The sequence below is a fragment of the Neopsephotus bourkii genome, unplaced genomic scaffold, assembly GCF_033783945.1.
Source record: "Neopsephotus bourkii isolate Nb327-2 ecotype Australia unplaced genomic scaffold, CSIRO-AGI_Nbou_v1 NB_518, whole genome shotgun sequence".
NCBI lineage: Eukaryota > Metazoa > Chordata > Aves > Psittaciformes > Psittacidae > Neopsephotus > Neopsephotus bourkii.
The window spans coordinates 2,013,873-2,030,753 of NW_026901019.1; the positions used below are offsets into that span (position 1 = coordinate 2,013,873).

At 47.0% G+C, this 16,881-nt stretch overlaps 1 long non-coding RNA gene across 1 annotated transcript; it reads right to left on the bottom strand.

Annotated features, from left to right (window-relative positions):
• Positions 1-1,128: 1,128 nt before the first annotated feature.
• On the bottom strand, positions 1,129-15,906 carry LOC133210810 (uncharacterized). The gene is made up of 2 exons (XR_009725031.1): positions 15,624-15,906; positions 1,129-1,954 (listed from the first exon to the last, which is right to left on the bottom strand). It is a non-coding gene; the product is annotated as an uncharacterized LOC133210810 (long non-coding RNA).
• Between the last annotated feature and the right edge of the window lie 975 nt (positions 15,907-16,881).

The window sequence follows — 16,881 nt, forward strand, 5'->3', positions numbered from 1 at the left end:
AAGGGAGAACATAAAGTAAAATGTGTAGGCTGAAGCTGGACAAACTAAGAAAGAAAGACATGAACAGTGCAAACTTGAGAGTCAAACACCAAAGGAAACAGCAGTCTCCATCTTTTGAGATGGTCAAAGCCAGTTTGGATAGAGGCCTGGAAGATACATTTATAGCCAAAAACCAAGCTAACAGACTTAGTGTGTGGTTGCAGGGCCACAAACAAGGGGAAGGTAGGACTGTCCATGTCTCCTCACCTTGTGCTCTGTGTGTGGCAAGGAAGACTCAAGGGAGTTGGTTTAGCACAAATCACTGCCCCAAAATGCATCTATCTGTTTGTAAAGCCTGCAGTGCTGTAGAAGCCACCTACAGCAGCTGTCAAGAGAAGACTGATTTCATGGATAAGGGTGTTGAAAGAAAACAGAAACACCCCCAAGAATGCGTCATGGAACAAGAAGGGTCATCCACACCTCCCACAATGTGGCAAGGGTGTGGGACAGCCAGGTTTCCCCTCCTTCACGCAGGAGAGGAAAGCAGGTTTTCTAAGGGGTTGCTTTAGCTATAAAGCTTCAGCAGTGCTGGTGGTTAGTAGCAGGATGAAGGGCTGGGTGAAGTGTCCTGGTTAGTTACATGTGCCCCGTGCCTTGACATGCTCACCTGCAGCATCTGAATACCATTCACCTGCCTCCCAGGATACTGGGAGCCTTCACGAACTTCATCATAATCCTCTGCTTTAGGAAAGGGTTGGCTAGTCTGGTGCTCTACAAACAGTAGCATCCGTTAATACAGCTCCCGAACTGTAGTTAGTGCTAATATGGTCAGATAAAGCCTTGCTCATGGTTATAACTGCTGAAGAAAAAAGGGAGCCTTGTCCACCCCACTGGCACAGGGTCACTCGGAAGAAGACTCCAGCATCGATGCTAAGGGGAGTCCCTTCATTCCCAAGCCACCATGTGCCACTGTTGGGGTGACACAAGCACTGCCCTGAGCTGCTGGGCTCAAACCCTGGAGAAGAAGCACCACATGCCTCTCATCCTCAGAAATCATACAGATCCAAAACACCATTTTCATTCAAGGATGCAGAGAAGGAAACTCACCACACAGCGCTCACCCCTTGCATGAGAGAGGAAGCCCAGGTCTAGTGAGCTCTGCCTTCTCCTTTAATTGATTTTAGGCATGAAGATGGTTTCCTGCTTCCATCAGCTTTTCCTGATATAGTAACTGATTTGCCTTCCAGCAGAAGGAATTCCGATTGAGAGGTAAAGCCATTGCTGGGCTTCCAAGGAAGTGTTAATTAGTCCCTCTTTGAGAAGTCTGGTTAAAGCAAATGAGCAGGTGTTGCTAGAAATTGGACATATTCTGTACAAACATGCTCATTCCTATGTGACAGCAGAGCTAATTACACCTATCCAGACCTCCATGGGTCACCACTCCATTTTATATAGTATCTCTCTGTCTAAAGTGTATTACTGCCTGGTACTCCAGATAAAACACTTCAGCACTTGGTGTCAGTGGTGAATTAACACCTTCCCTTATCATGGCTTGAGAAGAAGGATGTTGCTATCAATACCACTTACTCCAAGGACAGGGAAAACATATCTCCCTTTGGGCATGTGAGGCACTGTGCAGAGTACCCTGCCTTGTGCCACGCTGAACTGTCACCAGCAAGCTTTGATCTTGCTTGGTGTCAGCATCAGAAGGGTTTATGGATGTTTACGTGCTATGTCGCGCTTCCATGGCCTGTGAGCAAAGCTTTGCAACCTCCTGGAAAACATAAATGTCCCCTGGGGGAAGGTGGTGATTGACATCCTGAAAGGGACAATGCTGTGGCAGCAATGGAAGTAACCACAAAGGTAATTATGGTTTAAGCAAGATGCCTTGTGTGTAGACTTTCACCAGCCCAATGGTCTCATTGCATCAGATTGATCTCAGGCCAGTGTGAAGTGTCTGTGCACATCTGCAAAGCTGGAATCAAGAAGAGTGGGAAGTGATTGCTCGGCACAAGCCAGCACAGGAGAAAAGCAGCCAGCTGCGGGTTGGTTTGAATGGGAAGAATTTCCTAAGCACCCTCCCAAAACAGAGGTATCCCTGCATTACTTAGCAAGTGTCACGCAATCTCAGCTCTTGTTTGCACCGCATCCATAGGAAAAGAGAGGGGCCCAATGCAGACTGTGTGGACAGAGACACCTGTGAGTTACTACATGACCTGGGAGACATGCACGACCCCCTGAGCCCTGGTTTGCTGCTGCAAAAGGACGCATGGATGTGTGGTAAAGCCTGGGAAGCAATTGCTGTTGGACAAAGGGAACACAACAACCATGACTATGGTGAGAAGCTGTGGCTGCCCCATCCCTGGCAGTGTTCAAGGCCAGGTTGGACAGGGCTTGGAGCAACCTGGTCTAGTGGAAGGTGTTCTTGCCCATGGCAAGGGGTTGGAGCTGGATGGGATTTAAGGTCCCTTCGAACTCAAACCAGTCTGGGATTCTATGCAAGTCCTTTCTCTGAGGGCAAAACCTGTCCAGTGCCCACTGCTGAGCCACCTCTCTAGCAGCAGTGTAGTCACTTACGGGCATGTTTGCAGCCAGTCCTAAAGAACAAGCAGCAAAGCTGAGAGCCTCCTGGATGGCAGCACAGCCATGGGACGGGGAGCAGGGCAACCCCAGCCAAAGCTAAGCAGAAGGGGTGTGCTCCTCATCAGCACAGCTGCCCCTGCAGTTGTTCCCAGCTCTTCCCTGTCCCAGCAGCTGAGCACGGCCCAGCTGGATACAGAGGGAAGAGGGAGACAAAACCCCTCTGTAAAGCTGATTCCAGACATACCGCCCTGCACACAGCCCCTGCCAAGAGGGCCCGTTAGGGTTCAACTCATCAGAGCTGGGATCAGAGCTCATCAGAGCTGTTTTCCTCCCCTGCCCCCTGTTAACAGTTTCAGAGGTCTAGGGGGAACATGCGTTACTGCCTGCAGAAGATGCTGATCAGGATGATGTCCCTCACCCAGACTCATGCTCAGATTTTCCTAAAGCCACTGCTGACTCCTGACTCTGCATCCACTTGGAGCTATCAACTTGCATATCAGGACTGACATGACTCTGAAGTTATAACATCTGATTACTTGGTCTGCTAACATGCACAAGGCAGAACGATGGTGATGTTCCCATTCCTGAAATGAGGAGCAGAGATATGGAAGTAGTAAAACATTTCCCCACTAAAGTCTGTCAGAGCAGGGGCGAATGCTCCACTGCTGCTTCGCTGTCCCTTTTCAGTCAGGGATGTGCCTGTACTTGATCCCACAGAGGTGGGATGCAAGTGTCTTAGCATGACAGCAGAAACGTGTCACTCTCTCAGATGGCCTGTCGTGCCCTAGAGACGTGCCCTTCCCTCAGTTTCCTCTTCTTTCAGTGTCAGTATGTATGCATAGTTTGATCTTTTCTTGTAGACCACATTCCTAGTATGATGTTTGCCTTTCTTATACCAGTACAATGCTGACTCATATAAAATCGAAGTACAAGTATTATGCAAGAGGCTTCAAAATGTCCTACCTGAGACATATGAACTGGCTCCAGTCTGAAGGCGGCTGCAATTCAGGCCTCTCCCAGCCATGACACTGGCTTTACAAATAAATCTTGTGGGTTAAACCAAGAACGTACCTCGGATACACCTTCAGGTTTCTGCACCACCTAGGACAAAGATGCTAAGGCTTTTGTTTAAGTGAAACCTGAGATTCATCATTCAAATGATGTCTGAAGATGCGGTTTTAAGTGAGTACACGCATTTCATAGGGCTTCTAATAATCTGCCTCCACTGGCAGGTACTTTAAAGACCAATGCAAGAAGCAGTCACCACTCAAGACTGACTCTAGCCCTGAGGCCCTACTTATCCATAGGTAGCTTACTGGTTCTTACAACAGTGAAGAAACCTGGCCGGCAGCAGCCAGGGCTCTGTGCTGCTGCACAGCGTGACTCTGGGCATCCTGCCTTTGTATCATGGGACAGGGGTGGTGAACATAGATCTGAATTAGTTCATCTCAAGAGATGAAGGACACAGTACAGACTCAGCAAAGCTAACATGAAGAGCAGTTTCAGGCAAGTTCATGGAGTAACTGCTGCTGGTGTACGTGTGCATGACACTGGGTGAAGTTACCTGTTTACCAGCTCCTCCTGCCACTTCATCCTCCATCAGCTCCTGTTTGCTGCATGGCCATGGGATCTGCTGGTGCCCATACAGGAGCCAGAAGTTTAGCTCAGTGAGGGAGAAGATCAAGGACCAAACCCACTGCCTGTTATGACGGCAGAGGCAAACAGAATCAAAGCACACCTTCCCTTGCTCTGATGCTGCCATCCAGCTGAGGAGAAACATGCGTTCTCTTGCAAACAAAACCTCTTTCCTTTGCCATCGCTGATGCTGCTTCAGTTTGCAAAGAAAGACTGCTAATGTGCTCACCCATTGACAGAGTGGACACGAAGGACAGCTTACAGCACCTACTGTACTCTCAGCTCAGAGCTGGAAAACAATATTCATTGCATCTACTGTGCAGGGCTTGGCCAGTACAGCCACATCCAGAAGTATCCAGCAAGAAAAAGACAAAGCTATTAAAAACACTCACACGCAAGTCAGGAAACATCTTATTATAGATCTTGGTTTGAAGAAGGGAAATTAAAAACCTATACCCACACTCAGCATATGCCCAGCTATATTTGTCTGCTCCATTTATCATCTTAGACAATGCAATTTCAGTGTTGCACCACTCCGGTCTTTTACACTAAAAAAAAACCCCAAACAAGCCAACACACAAGATGCCATCACTGGTTTACAGCTGTGGCCTATCCTTTTTCCCTGAGCATTTGCTGATTTGGCATCAGCACAATACTGAGGGGGTTGGGATCTGACTGGAAGATGTGGATAACAGTAAAACAAGCTCTTCCTGTATTTATAGCAGCACTCTGTCGGAAGCACAGCAGTTTGTTCATGTGCTGGTGGAGAAGGCATCACTCTGAAAGGGCTCCTTCACTAAAGATGTGCCTCGTGCACGCATTTCTCAGGCTGCAGAATGGAAAATAAAAGCTCTGGCAATGACAAACCATGCATGCAAAGTTAAATATGCAATGGAAAACATTACAGAGGGGTTAGCTATTGCTCCCATAGTGCAAAGACTGGAAATAGATGCTGCAAGTGCTTTATGAAGAAGTAGGAAGCTTGGCACTGGATTAAAGGAGCATGGATAGAGTCATGGGTAAGAATGGAAGAAACCCAGACATGTGGTAGGCTGAGATTGTCCAAAGCCAACTGCAGGTGTAGCCAGGCCACAATCACCCGTGAGCCTGCTTGCTTCCATAGGAAAGGTGCCACGGGATGTTCCGTGGTGTTTCAGGGAGGCTGTGCTGTAGCCATGCCCCCGGAGCAGGTTTGTACCATCTCCTGTTGCGCAAAATGAATGCCAAAACATCACAACTTCATCATGACCTGGAAGAGGCAAAACGGTTTGGGTGGCTGCTCCTGCCTTCTGGATGCAGCAGTCTTGTACAGGGCTCTGCAACACTCACTTTTATTAATAGCCTGGATGTCCTGCGCATTTTTCCTCCTGGTTCTCACGAGTTATTTTCACTGCACAGCTTCCCATGATCACTCAATTTTGGGAGCTGATTAGACCAACTGGTGGGATAAGTCCCCACAGATAAAAAAACCAACAGCAAAATGAACCCACACCCAGAGAATCAAGAGTGTTTCTATAAAAAGTTAGGAACATGTGCATGGCATTGTGGATATAAACAAGACTCAGCACGTATCTGCCTTTCCACTGCTGAGAAAAGAGCATTTGGCTATGCAGAGCTTTTAAATAAAGATGCTGCTGGTTGTGCATCACGTGCCACTTGTGATGGTACCTGGCCCTTGGCTAGCCCCCCTCCTGCAAGCACTGAGGGGAGGGTAAGGAAGGGAAGGCAAGGGTAAGGGGATTCTATTTCCATGCTAGCTCTGTTCTCCTGTTTGCAGTGAAGTGCTAGGGATGAGATTAGGCCGTGACTTGCCTTTGCATGAAAATCTGTCCTCTTTTAATACTTTGCACATCTTAGGAAAGACTATTGTGTATGGACAGAGAGTGCTGAAAGGGTGGGGAAAAGCCTTGGGGGTAAATGGCTTCACTTTATTCCTACAGCCTGTCTATGCAGAGATGGCAGGTTGCACAGCTACAGCAGCGATGTTAAACACCAGCAGCAACACCTTGGTCCTGTAAAAGTCAACAGCAAATCCTCCTTGGATCCTGGAAATAGCAAATTGTGCATCATTAGAGAAAAAAGTACAGGAGTCAGTGCTCACTAAGAGCTTCCAAAGGCCTCTGGGGTTTGTTTGCTCTGGCAATGAGGTATCAAGGGAGCTTATAGAATGGATTTAAGCAACTTCAGCAGGCCTTGGACAAAACAGAGGTCTTCATGAAGATTCAACACAGAGTGGAGGAGGGTACAGCACACATATACTGAGCTCAGCGGAGGTACAAACCTACTCAGACACCCTAATCTTGCACACACAGAGGTAGGGCCAGATTTTACAAATGCATGCACCTGTGCTTGTCTATGCAGACAAGTTGCCATATCCGCTAAAATACAAAAGCCACCCTAAAGAGGATGGATCATACACATCTCAGGGGGATGCACATGCCTTGTTGTTCGTAGCAGCCCACACTGACAGACAAGTTCTTTAGCCTAGGCTATGAAGTGGAGCGCTCGGAAGTGTGCTCCTCAATTCCCTGTGTAGGTAGTACCCCATAATCATCAACTCCATGACTGCAGACTATTTCCCCCTCCCACATTTAGTTCCCGTTCTGGATCACGATCACTCACTGAAAGAGCGCTCAGGATTTCATCTGACGCCCCTCCACTTGCCTTTTTGCTGTACCACACTCCGGCTCTGCTCTCAGGACGGGTCTATTAATATGCTCAGGAATGTTTTGTTTGATCTTTGTGCATTAACAGGGCGAACACTTAACAGCACCGGAAGAAAGCCTTCTTGCCTCCAACTCAAGTATTTGGACACAGACCCGCCAGCTGCCAAAGTCTTACTCAGACCCTGGCTTGGGCTTGCTTAAAGCATATAAAATCTTCTGGGAATTTCTCTGTAAAACCCACATGAGCATATGCAAAACACTTCCCACCCCCCCGAGGTTTGACATAGCATAACCTGGCAAACAGACCAGGCTCAACACATTTCATATTTCCCAGCTCTGTGAGTATTAGAGCTCCTGCAGAAGCTTGCCAGGATTTTCACTGGGGGAAAACACCGAATTTTCACTGTATGTTCAGAATTGCATGAACTTCTCTAAACTAAAAGGTAAATGAGTAGCCAGAGGTAGAAACTGCCAGCATGAGATATGACAGGGTGGTGGCCAAGTCCAAAGCAAGCGGGAAGCAAGTTATTGGTACCTGCATGCAATGTAGCTCAGCCTTGCTGTATAAGGGATAAGAACTGCCTGCTAGCATCTCTGGATCCTGTCATCACAGCACACCTGGGACACAAGGAAGGGCTCCCCACGTGTTGGTCTCAGAGCACAGAGTCTGCAGGTAAGCAGTTCACCTCATCAGACAGACTGAAGAAAACTAGTGTAGGAAGCAAATCTATCTACTGCCCAATCTGCTAGACTAGGCTTTCTCCCTGACACATATGACCATAAACCATATATGTTCATCCTTTTGTGTGACATGTATGCATGCCCCTGAGAAACAGGAGAGACCTAATTGACGACAGCATCCAAAACTAATGTTGCTGGAAAGACAGGGAACTGGAAGACACTCTTTTCATGGTCACTAACAATATGGATGTTTTAGCACCACCCTCCACATAGCTGAGATAAAAATAGCTTTTCTATAAATGCACCACTGTATTCTGAGGTCAAACAAGACTCCCAATAAAATCACTCCAAGGCATTCAGAAAACAATTTACTATTTATCTCACTAAAGAAAGCAAGTCCCTAGTTTTATCTCATCTCTTCTCACTAAGGCACTAAAGCCCCCAGAGGACAGCTATTTTGATAAATTGCATAACAAATTATGCTTCAGGGCTGCACATCTCCATCACGGAGCACGGAAGCAGTGTAAGGCTGCCTGTTTTCATGAGCTATTTCAAGACACAGCGGACAGCCCTGGCTTTCTCAGAATCCATCAGCGTCGCAGTAAATGTTTGTTCCTAAGCACGCACACGTGCACCCACCACCGCACGTCTCTTACTGACCCAATGGTTCCCACATAATCCCCCTGAAGCAGACATTTCCCCTCACACCAGAGGATGACCAAGAAATTGTTCCACTTGAGAAGGTCTGATAGCAAGAGGAAAGAATTCAGCTCATCCCTACGGTGGGCTTCCAGCTTTCATCTCCTTGATAACCACCGCATCTGGTGACCATCTGTGGTTAAAAATGGCTTCCCAGGAAGAAACTCTTCTGCTCAACATGGGGAGGTCGGTTATTTTTAACCGAAACCCATTCCACCTTGGTGCCTGAGGAAAACAAGCATGTTCAGCAGAATCGGTCCTTTGGAGTCAACATGTGCTATCACCACGTAATGTTACTTTTGGCAAGCAAACTGGTATCAACTACTTGCCCAGGCTCATCCACGTACAGCATGGCTGCCAAGGGAAAACAGGATGAAGAAAGGATGACACATTCGTAATCTCTAACCACGCATGTTTAAAGTGCAAATGGAAAGAATGAACACCCTTGACACTAGACTCCTGTGTTTATCACTGGAATAATTGAAGCCCTGGCTTGACCGGGCAACTTTCCCCATAGCATGAGCATGCCTCTGTCCTAAGCAGAGGGTCAAGGAGAGAGCTGCGACTCCAAACCTCTTCAGCTCTGGAGCTGCTTGGCTAGGACAATTAATCACAGCAGTGGACACTAAAACTGGGCTGTATCAGATGACCAGCAGCTCCCAGCATAAGGCAACAGAGAGCAAGGGCTCTGCATTTGGACTGTCTCCTGTTCAGGCAGACCTAAACAAAATGAAAACCAGCAACCCACAGAATGAAAACCCTTCCTTCATCCTTCCTTCCCCCTGCACAGCCATGGAGAGGGGGAAGAAAGGGGAAGCCTGGCCCCATGTGCATCGCTCCACTGTTGCCAACACCCTACCTCATCTTTGTGGCAGCAGAGCTCAGATGCTGCTTTGTGTTTGCCATCACACGCCTTGTACAGAGCATCCTATGTAAACACTGCAGATCTTGACTTTACGTTACCAAGATGTGCGTATGCACCCGAGTCATGGCTTTGATGTGATTGACAGTTCTCTGCTCCAGGAGCCTCCAGAGAGCTTCAGCAGTGGAGCTTTGCAAGCAAGAATGTTATGTAAGTAGATAGCTATTTTTGTTCAAAGTTTAGTTCTGCGCTCTATGAGGCTAAAAAATGAATGCACACAAAGCTAAAGAACACATATATAAGATTCATTAGAACAGCCATGCCCTTCCCCCCATGATACTCTTCCTGGTGGTGGCATCTGCCAAAGGTTTTATATGCCCTGCACAGAGCAAGGCTTCTCCTTCGTACCCAGCCTCCTCCTCTGCCTTCATCATCCTCTGAGACCACAGTCCAGCACTCAGGACACCACAAGCACTGCCACCACAAAGAGATGTGATAGCAACACTGGAGCAGAATACAGGATTACCTTAAGGCAACCACAGACAAGTGCTGCAGCACTAAACCAGACAACATTTAGCATCTGGGGCAGCCCTTACCTGCCTGCTACAGAGTCCCTTATGCAAAGCAATAGCCTTGTGACCCCAGATGAAGAGGGAGGAAGGAAGACATCCTGCCAGGAAGCAAGTCTTCCACAGGTCCATACTCTGGTCTCAGAGCAGCACATAGGCATGACCTGGCAATGCAGCATGGCCACTTCTCTGCTCTGTCCAAAATTTTCTGAGTGATCTTGGGTCAGCACCTTCGGCACAGACCCACAGAGGCCTAAGGAAAACCCTTTGTGAGATGGCCAAACAGCAAAACTCAGCATATCTCGCTTCCTCCCTCTGTAAAATTCAGATGGCCTCATAACCCTACCTCCCCCAGTGTCAGCATTATACATTCTTTGTTGGCTGGGAGGTGATCAAGGGGCTGGGAACAGCAGCCAAAATGAGTAGGTTGTAGCTCAGGCACAATCTAAGCCTTTGGTTACGTCCTGTGAAACTTTTTAGACTGAATAAATCAAGCCCATTATCATTGACATGCTTTGGAAAAACCCCAAAACACTGAACTTCCAGGAGATTGTCCTCTCTTAGATAAAGACTTCAGACAGTTAAATGATACTTGCTAATTCTGGTGCTCCACTAGACCCAGACATCTATCCCTGCTGGCAGGTCTAATGACGGCTTTGGTCTGCTCAAGAAATGGTTATTCATCATCAGATCTCCTTGCCCCTTTTGCAAATGTTCTGCTTCATCTCAGAAGAAAGGAAAGGGAAAAAGGCTATAAATAAAAAGTAAGCAGCTATTTCTGGAAAAGCATTTTCTTCCTGGTGTGTCTGTGTCTGTGTGTGTGTGTGTAAACAATTGTCTTCTGCTTTTCTCTCAGCTTTTCTAGTCTCTCAAACAAATACCAAAGGTTTTTATTGAGGTTTCATGGCCTGGTTGTCTCCATCAGCCTCTCCAAAGGACTCCTTCAGGGGTCAGGCTCTCCAAGCGGTACCACATATCCCAGTGGTCCCCATGGTGGTAAGCGAGCTCCGACTGATGTGCAAGGCACAGTCCGACCCTTGAACTCATTGCTTGATCCTGTGTCCTGTTAAAGACATAATTCCCTAGAACTATCTACTTGTGTTTTTATACCTGCTTATTGCGTATGCTTTAGTTTCACCCACCACCATGCTGTTGCTGTATTCATGGGGTTGGCTTTTGTCTGCAGGGAACTGCTCCCTGCACCACCACCCTCCGAAGCATGTACTTACTGATGTCACTGCCTCAGAGAAGACTTTCCAAAACTATTAGGTGGAGAAGGACACTGCCCAAGTGTCCCTGGAACAAGCGGGAATAGCCTTGCCCTGGGCTTGCTGCAGCAGGCAGGGCAAAAGGGATTTGGAAGAAAATGAGGTAACAGCAGTTAGAGATGGATGAGTACCTTGGGGAAGGGAACAGGCAGGATTTATGTAAAACAAAAAGCAGCTTTAGGAACAGAAACAAGCTGCTAATGGCAATGGAAAAGCTCTCCACAAGACACAGCAGCCTCATGTGTGCTGATAAGAGACAGAGTTAAGGGAGAGGAACATCACATGCCTGGACTGTTCACAGCTCTCTTTACGCAAGCAACAAGCTCTGGAGGTTGATAACACAGGAATGTCAATGCAGAGGAAAAGAACCCTCCTGTGTGCCTCTTTAAATATTCCCAGGGTTTGTTCTAAAAGCATCCTATTCAAAGCCCAGGGAGCTTGTGATAACGCTGCTCACCACGCTGGAAGGCAGGCAGAGGTCATGAGGAGGCTTGAAGCACCATGTTGGCCTTGCTGCTTGTCAAATGGTTTTCAGCAGGAGCGAAGAGATAACCAAGAAGAGACAGAGAGAACTAAATGAGTCAAATGCTGGATTTGCTAAGACAATCACATGAAAAAGAAATTTAGCAACCATTGTCCCACCTGTGCCTTGTTCTTTATGTCCTTATCACCAATCTCCCACTGCTGTCTGGCGCCAGAGACATCGGCTTGTATAGACATTGGGTCCAGCAACAGAAGTCATTTCCTACGAGGAATCAAATACACAGTTTTGGTGGTGTGGGTTGGGTTTTTGGTTTTTTGTTTGGCTGGGGGTTTCTTCTTTCCTATTTAGCTGAATTCCCATCCTGTTGAAGTCCCAGTTCTGTCACTGAATTCAGCAGGGCCAGAAATTAAGTGGCCATACTGAAAGTCTGTGGCAGAGGGAGACTTCAGCCCAATCCAGCCTCCCAATCAGACTTAGCTCTCCATGAAAACATGTAAGCTCATCCTTCTTGCAGTGCAAGAAGTCCATTTCCTTCAACCAGTTACTCAAAGATCAACAACTGTTGAAGGTCTTATGCCAGCATAGAGAACACTGAGCACTGCCTCTGCCCCACAGTTTCCAGTGCACTGCTTCTGGCTGGGCTCTTTCACCACACCATGCAGGAAACTCAGAGCTGCTTCCACCCAGAGCAAGAGTCTATAGCAGGGTGTCTGAAGACCTGAACTCTTGCTTTCAGCTACAGTGTCTTGTTTCCTATTGCATAATGGAGCCTGGCCAAAACCCACACCATCATTTACCATGCTGGTGCACAGATGCTTTTGCTAGAATAAAGCCAAACTGAGCTGTGTTTGAATCAGCAGAACTTGAAAAGCCAAAACACAAGGTTGCAGCAGCTTCTCCTCCCCACTTTCCACGGCTGTATTGTGAGTGTGCATTCACACAGCCTTGCCAAACCCTAAAGTGGGGTGTCTCCATTACGATGGAGTTTAGGGCCAAAGGCTAAATTCAGCTCACACACTGAAGTCAGTGTAGTTTTGTGGGTGCAAGCTAGACTGGAGCTTCAGTCTGGTGGTTTGAGGAGAAGGAAACAACTTTGCTCCAATTTAAAAAGGGGAGATAAGCAAAATAAAACCCTCTCACAGGGCCCCAGAGATCATTTCCATCAGGTTTAGGAGCTGGCCTTTGTGTTCCATGACAGTTCTCCACCCTGATGGCCAGTCTCACTGAAGACATTCAACCCCCTTTCCTAGGGCTCCCTCTCCCTACAAATGCCACTGAGGGCTTCCACAGCAATGTAAGCCAAAGCTTTAAACGTTCTGCAACATCGCAGAGGCCTTTCCACCCTTGCTCACCTGACAATTACACTTTAGGTCTCTGCTCTTAGTTCTGTTTGGGTAGGTATTTCCTATCCATGTTTACTCTTCTTGAGCATCTCCAGGCAGCCCACAAAGCATCATGTAGCTACCCAGCTCACTGCTACAGAGCAAGCCCATAGCATCCCAGTTTTAACAGTGCTTGGTGTATTTCCTCTGCTGTTAAAAGCAAAACAAGTTCTGTCTCACCCAAGCAGAATTAGTACAACATGGAGAGGAAATCCAAAGGAGACAGAATACCTCCAAGGAGGAGGAAGATTTCCAGCAAGGAAGCTAGGTGTGTGCAGCAACTTTAATAGCAAGAGTGAAATCAGTTTCCCAAAGTTACTGTTTGTGTCAAGGTGCAATATAGAAAAGCTAAGGCCTATCCCAGTGTCTCATTGAAACTTTGTTGTCTTTTTCTCACATGTCATCAACTGTCTTCAGCACAAAGGGCTAAATACCTGCAGAAACGGAATGAAGAAAATAATTCTTCCAAAATACTACACTCATTCTATGTACCTTATAACTAGATCCACTTCAGTTGGGTTGCTCCAACTCAGTCATATTTGCACACTACAGCTTATGCCTGCATACTCACATTGTAGCCTATGGCTCTCTAGTTATAATATACACCAACACATACTGCTTCCACCACAGCACAAAATCAGGCTGCAGAGGGGCACAATTTCATCAGATGGACTGACCTGTCCAGGGCAGGGGTTGTAGGAAAATGTTACAGAGAAACTGCCATAGGCAGTAGTGGCATGATAGTGCCAAGTCCGAGCATAAAGCTCAGCCTACCATCCTGCTCTGCCCCACAGGGATCCCAGATCAGCCTGATTCATGGCCAGAGCTGTTCCTTTCACACCTCTCTTTGCAGATACTTCTGGGCAAGGGCTGTCATCTATTCAGGAAAAATTCCTATGGATTCCTTTAAGGCCACTCCTTTTCCTTACTCACTCCCTGGTTTTCCTTCTTTCTTATATCAGATCCCAACCCTACTGCTGGGTTGCAGTAAAAGCCCTCAGGGGGAACAAGCATTAGGACATTTCCCTTTTCAGCTGCTCCCAAGCACCCAGAGGCAGAAAACACAAGCCAGGCAGCCTGCATCTCCTTAGAACCCCAACCCTCTTCCCTCTGCATCCCCAACCCCACAGATACCCCGCACGCCTGGAGAAGGCAGCCTGGGTGAGCTGCCACTTCCCCTTCTTGCAGCCCAAGTGACCTTAGCGTGAAGAAATGTCTTCCTGGTATTCAGCTTATGTTTCCCCTTTCCCAGTTTATCCCATTGTTTCTGCTTAACCCTTCCTCAACAACCCCAGAACCCTGAGAAGCTCTAACTGTATTTAGCAGCCATACACATTTCTAATATGCTTTAGGTACTAATAATCCAGGTTAGCAACCTCTATGGCACTTCAACAGGCATGGTACATGTTCTTATGCCTTTCAGATGTCCCTTATCTCAAGTCTTGACATAATTCACCTGAAAGGTACTGACAGATAAGCACAAGCATGCTATGACTGTGAGACTGACTTTTTGCTACCTGCAAAAAAAATCAGAACCTTTTCTTAAGAGAATTCCTGGAAGTTAGTTTGAGAGCAGCTTTTTTACATTTCCTATGAATTTCCATTGCTTTTTCCCAAACAAATACCAAATATTCCATAAAAACAACCCAAAACGAGACGTGAAGTGACACAGGAAGATAGCAGAAAATTATCTTCTGTGAGCAACACTTAACTACACTGAGCATCATCTTAAAGAGCCCAGAGGGGGCTCTGCCTTGTGATCTTTAACACTTTAATACTTGCTATACTCTTTCCAGACAGGACGTAACGTTAACACCCTCAACACAGGCATGTGAGACTTCGTAGCCTCGTATTGCTGAACTTTCCCAGCTTTCCTTTCCAACTGGTTTACCTCCTTTCAGCCATTCAAAGTTACGTCCCAGGAACTTTCTCCTTGATCCCAGCACTTCTAAGCAGAAGGATCAATCACAAGCAGAACATTTCTTCAGCAAATCATAGCTCAGATTGGGCCCTGTGCAAAGTTTTGAATGGTTTCTCACTGAATTAAAAGCCAGTTTCATTCAGATTCCTGGGCCAGACCAGAAAGCTCAAACCAGCAGGTAAGTTTCCCAACTGAAGTAAAACGCAAAGGTAGGAGAGCTTGCAGTCTCCCTGGAACAGCTTTGAAGTATTCTATACGAGCAGACCTGTCCTTTGCAGGGATGCTCCTGCTGAGAACCACACTGTTCTCTGCCAGGATGGGCAAGGAAGGGTAGAGTGGTGATGGATAACCCACCAAAACCTTCAGAACTCAGTTCCTATCTTCTTATCACCCTTGTACAAGCCTGTGGATTAATTAGCAGATCTTCAGGGCTTGATGATGCTCAAAGCACTGTTAAAGGGTTAACACCAAGACTGTTTTCACAAAGTGAAAGAAGCTATGGGTATGACTTCCCTTTGTTTCCCTCCTCCTCCCTTCCCCACCTTCCCTCCTGCTGCTTCTTCTATGAATAGGCCTTTACTGTGTCTCAGGAAAAAAAGTAAGCCTCTCTGATAGCCTTGCTTTCCCCTGACTGCTTGGGGCCATCAGGCAGCCAGTCAGACAGTGGCTTTTGTAATAAGGAAAGCTTCTTCCAGGCAAAGGAAGACACTGCCTGGGGCTTCTGTATTCACAGCCTTTCTATTTCTAGCTCTCCCTTTTCACAGGGCTTTGTTTGCTAAACCCCACTCCCTGCTCCCCCCAGGCCATCAGTGAGCATACTTATCTCAGAGGCAGAATAAACCCCAATATCTCTGATAGAGCCCACCCCAGAGATAAGAGTCTTTGCCATCTTACCTCTCTGCCTTTCCTACTTCCAGGGAGTTTGCTGGAAAGGAGACTAATTAATAGGAATGCTTTAACAGCTTAAATCCTGCTCTGTGGATGCCAATTTGCCTCTTGAGGTGGAAAGTAGAAAGTAATCCTATTTTCAGTATAGGCATGAATAGACTGTGCCGATACTGAGCTCAAAGTAGTCTGAGAAAGATCACTGCAATAACATGATGCATAGGCTCAGAAAGCTCGAAGGAGCTGGCACAGGGTGTTAAGGTAAACCAAACATCCCCAGCCCCTTTCCTGACCCCTGTGGATTTCAGTCCACAAAACAGCACATGGAAGCCAATGGTCAGTCAGCCCCCTTCATCCTTCACTCCCTGTGTGTTTAAGGCTTTTCAGACAGATCACAGCTCTTTCAGTGTGCCCTGCTCAGCAGCCACCATCCCCATCAACTCATTCAGGCTGCAGCCCTTCACTCCCTCAATCCACACACTCCAACATCCACCACCACCTAGGGTGCAGCCATGCTTTGCACGGGTTTAGTGCTTTGCCGTCTCTTGTCTTTCCACTTCAGAGAGCTTCTGAATGCCAAGTTTTATCCATGCCCGTCTCACACACAGCACACAGATCCCAAACCAGGCACCACCAGTTTAATTTCACATCACATTGTAGCATGGCAACCTATTCTAAAAGCAGGCAAGTTCAGCTAGAGTAGGGTCACACACTCAGCTTGATGCCAGATTCAGGCGATGCTTAAAGTTCCTTGTCACTGCCTTGCCAAGGTGTCCAAAACACATAGGAAGGGTAAAGTGCTGCAGTCTCTCAAGATCTGCATAGGAATTTATTTGCCAATCTGGATATTACCTCTGCCTTCACATATTAGCTCTCTATATCTAACACAGAATTGTAGAACAGTTTGGGTTGGAGTGCATCTTAGAGATCATCCAGTGCCAATCCTCTGCCATGGGTATGGACACTTTCCACTAGACCAGGTTGCTCAAAGTCCAGTGAAAAGAAAGACTGCTCACAGGCTGGCTACTGCACCAATATGGATTAAGGTGAAAGAAACACTCGGATCTATGCTCATCTTCAATCACGTGTTCTTCCTGAACCTCTTTCCTAAAGTTTTTCCTCAGTTTTCCTGCAAGCATCTGTTTAGGCCAGCCTCATCAGTGAAGCAGTCACTTAACTACTCTCCCATGTGAGGGCTACAAAGCATCCTTCTGTAGATTCTTCCATCAGTGGTTGTTTGAACATTTGTTTTCCAGTGTCTCTTGAT